At 36.4% G+C, this 4,447-nt stretch overlaps 1 long non-coding RNA gene across 1 annotated transcript; it reads left to right on the forward strand.

Annotated features, from left to right (window-relative positions):
- The first annotated feature begins 258 nt into the window (after positions 1 to 258).
- LOC309479117 lies at positions 259 to 2,418 on the forward strand. Its single transcript, XR_014199163.1, has 2 exons — positions 259 to 306; positions 1,262 to 2,418. It is a non-coding gene; the product is annotated as an uncharacterized lncRNA (long non-coding RNA).
- Positions 2,419 to 4,447: the final 2,029 nt, after the last annotated feature.

The following is a 4,447-nucleotide window of genomic DNA, read 5'->3' on the forward strand; positions in this document are numbered from 1 at the left end:
TGGCCGTCTTTGGAATCGGAGAGCATCACATGCTGCATTCAGACACACGTGGCCACTGCTCCCATATCAGAAACTCCCTATCGGAGTTATTCAGGGCAGTTGTGCCAAGAATAGTCCTGCACTGTTTATGAACATCTCACTCGGCAGGGGGGGAATTCAGAATTAGCAACAGAATGTTCCTCATGTATGTGAAACTCCCTTTTTGGTCTGTTTTCCGTATTTCCTCATGGTTTCCACATGCAACTGTCTCTGTTTTGGCAGGTGTCAGGATGGTGTTTGTGCTGGTGTCTGGTCTGCCGCTGGGAGGTAAAGTAGGAAGGACCTTTGGGGTTCCAGAGCCAATCTTCCATTACGTGTAGTACGACAGAATGAGGGGGTCTGCGAGGGGATTTCGTCCTGCTTCCTATTTGTGCACTACATCTGATATGACATAGAAGCAATGACATTATTAGACTTACGGGAAACTCATTCTGGATGGTTACCAAAACGTATAGGGGATGCATTATGCATTGTTTTTTAAATAAATAGTTCAGCTAAATAGTTTTTAGCTACTAACCCTCATTATTTCTTTAATTATTCAATTCCATTTGAAAAGTAAGCTGTTCTAAAATTGAAATGAAACGTTCTAAAACATTCATCTGAAAACATTCAAGTCAACACAAAATTAAAATGTGAATGTGTGTTTTTTTTTTTTTTTTTTTTTACGTTTCTTTTCATAATCTTTTATCTGAATGCAATAACTTAACACCATAACATGTTTTTGACCTTGTTTTAGAGTAAAGATATCTAAACATTCTTAAATGAAGAATACTTGAGAAAGCAAAATTAAAGTATCAAGTCTATAAATAAAAACTCAACATTAAGTGAGTTTACACTTAAACCAAGAGAGATATCAGACATTGGGGTAAGAAAAAACTTATTTCAACTTAATTTTTCTTACCTACTGGTTTGTTATAGCATAAAGTCACTTATTTTTTTCCACAAAATAACTTTATATCATAAGTAAAGTTCTTCTCAAGTAAATGCATCTTTGTTTAAGAATGTTTAGATATTGTACTGAAAAACAAGACAAAAATGGTTACTTTGTTAATTTTTTGATAATATCTTTTTTGCTCTGAAATGACTGACAACACGAATCCCTCTCATTTTTCAACTAGTTCCCTCCAACTGCACATTTTCAATCAAGTGTTGTTTTACATAAATATCCTTCCTCACTCAGAAATATGCCAGATTACTAAATGATAGCGTTTGCTGATTTCAGTTATTTTCAGATGCACAGAAGCTGTGGCTCTGGATCTACAAGCTGCTGATTTAATGTCTCAGCCGTTTGGACAAGTTGACCTTCTACAAATCACAGGATGACAGACAATGCACTGAATTATGACCACATCCATTAAACCATGACTGTTCCTGTCTGTGACCTGAATCAAGATGATCATTGAAATGCAGATGAATGAATAGTTTTAAACACAATTGTTTTGTTTACAGAAACTTTCATCGGCAAGCACACTGTTACTATTGCTCATAGGTTGGCGATTTGAACAACCACGGGTTACACTTTGTTTTGATGGTCCACTTTAGACACTCTACTTACTATAAGTAACATTTCAACTACATGACATGTATTTGCAAAGTTTCTTATATTCAGTTAAATGTCTGTATAGGGACCATCAAAATAAATAGTTAGCAGATAAGCAGACAGTCTACTAATACTCTAATGGCTGTTAGTTGACATGAAGTTGCAAAGTTACTTATAGTAGTAGAAAGTCTAAAGTGTTGATTTAATTGTCGCTGGTCGATGAACTTATCATATTTGATAATTTTTTTGGCTTTTATGGCTCATATAGAAGAATATGGAGCTTATATTTGAGGAGGAAAAAACACCTCAGATGCTCAAACTGAGCAGAATATGCAATTCACGAGTTCACACTTACATACACTTAGAGGGAGGAAGGTTTAATGCGTATTTGGCGTGCTGTCCGGGGGAGGGCTCCGAGCTCGGAGTTCGGCCCCCTGTATGTAAGTGGTTAGGACTAGAAGTGTGGAGAAGGAGTGGTGAAGGGATGCTGCTAAACTGTCAACGAATTGAGGTGAGTCTGCTGAATATATATATATACACCTCTTATCGTTGATTTCTGAGTGCTCTCCACTCGTGTTAATTATCTGAACGTGCTCCTGCCGAACCTTGTTAATAAAACATCATTTTGTAAAAAATTAAATAAAATTCTGATAGCTTGAATTGTAAATCAATGAAATCTTTTGAATAAATGTTTGGATAATCAAATAAACCTAAGATGCTTCAGTTCAGTAAGTGTTCATCTTGAAATATTACTAACAATATAAAAGTTCTTCTTACATTTACTTTAAAAATCAGTACAGATTTCACAACAAAAGACACGTGTATCATGACCTAAAGGTGGACCTAAAGGTAAAAATGTAAGGTACTGTAGTATTTTGTATACAGCAGGTGTAAGACTGGAAAAACTGGAGGAGAGGGCAACTCTCTGAGAAAACAACGGAAATGAACATCTGAACTCTCTTGCTATATTAACATCCCCATTCGAGACACAATCACACTTGAGTTGATCACCTCCCAATTTATAGTTCTCTCCCTTCCCCATCTCGTCTCTCTCTGATGCTGAGATCACCTGAAATTCACCCAAAAATCTATGTGGTTTAATGTGAACAATTATCATAAAACACTATACATGTTTGGTATCATTTGAAATGTCTCAGTGCAACTGGTACAGAGGTCTCATCCCCATTGAAGTAAACCAAAAGGTAATAAGGTTTTTAAGAGTTTAGAGATATTTTGCTTATAGAGGAGGATGTGTCTTCCATGGAAATGGAATCCTGCTCTAAAAAGGTGTAAACTCTGAATACAAATTCCCATTGTCAGCACGTTTCCATTTGAAAGAAGTTTCTGCCCTGGTCTGAGTACTTAATGAAATGTCTCAAGCTCAATGCGATTTGTAATGAGATCAGCCCGTAATGCTTAGTGTCTTTCAGACACTCAGCATTATGTATTTCGTGAGTCAGGTACATCTTTTACTCTTTATCTCTGAGCATTTGATGTTTTTGTATTGATTATCTTTGAACTGATTATGTATTGGCATGATACATTTACCTGACATAAATTGTTACATTTGGATTTATTCTGACTTACTCTGAAATGATTAACTTTAGTAGATTACATTGTATCCATTGTTACAGCAAAGCTGCGTCCAGGGTTAAGTACATACTAGATCTCAGGTTAGGGAGCATGGGGCACATCTGGTGAGATTCTAGATTCCTGACTAACTGCTTGACATTAACTAAGTTGTTATGCAGTCGCATTACTATAGGGGGCTGGATAAAAATACTACTGAGGTAATAGCAAGCGTTGGAGCGGCATTATCTTAATGTATAGCCATAACTTCTGGTTATTGTTTGGGCTTTAAAGGGGCCATATAATGCCATTTTTGTACAAGTTATTATGATTCTTTAGGGTCTAAATGAAAAGTTTGTCATACACTTTAATTAAAAATTCTCATTAGCATTGTAAGAAAACACGAATTTTCCCTGGTCAAAAACAGCTCTGTTTTCAGCACGCCATTTAAGTACATGTGTCTTTAAATGATAATGAGCTTTGCTCACCCCGCCCCTCTGTTCTGTGTGTACACCGTTTGTAATAACACAATAACCATAACGTGTTGTTCATTATAAACTTGGGATTATGAATTATATTGAGAACGCTGTACATAGAAAACATGCCGTAATGTACCCTGAGTGTAAACCTTAGCCGCATTCATCGTGAAGCTGTCACAAGTTTGTCCTGTCTTGTTTTGCACTTGGGTGTTTGTTATGTTGAGCCATGTGCTCGTGTTCATTGTTAGCCCCGCCCTTCTTGTTATCTTGTTATTGGTTTAATTAATTCCACCTGTTGTCATCGTTACCTTCTTTTGTTTGCCTCCCTATTTAGTCTCCTTGTGTCTGTTGTACTGTGCTGTTACGTTGTCTAATGTTCTTGTGTTTTGTTCCCAGTATTTTGATCTGTTTAAGTTTTGTTCTAGTGTTTTCCCCACGTGGGAGTTTTGTTTGTACCTTTTTGCTTGTTTTGTTAATTAAAGTCTTATCTTGTTTTGCTGCATTTGAGTCCTCGTTTATGTTTCTTGACCGTATCGTGACAGAAGCGTGCAAGCGATCTGCAAAGATTAATATAAAGATTAATATAAAGGTTAATAAAACGTTACACTCACTTCAGTTCTTCTGGAGGTGCAGCAGGAACACGAATAGTTGGTACCGATCCTTTTTTCAGGAGCAGCTTCTTAGCAAAAACAGCTTTATACTGACCCTCCTTTATAAAGCATTTATAAATGACAAAATTAAAAGATTTGGGTTAACTATCCCTTTAAGGCCCGGTTTCACATACAGAGTTTAGATTAAGCCAGGATTAAGCCTTAGTTAA

The sequence above is a fragment of the Leuciscus leuciscus genome (assembly GCF_965113295.1).
Source record: "Leuciscus leuciscus genome assembly, chromosome: 17".
Lineage (NCBI taxonomy): Eukaryota > Metazoa > Chordata > Actinopteri > Cypriniformes > Leuciscidae > Leuciscus > Leuciscus leuciscus.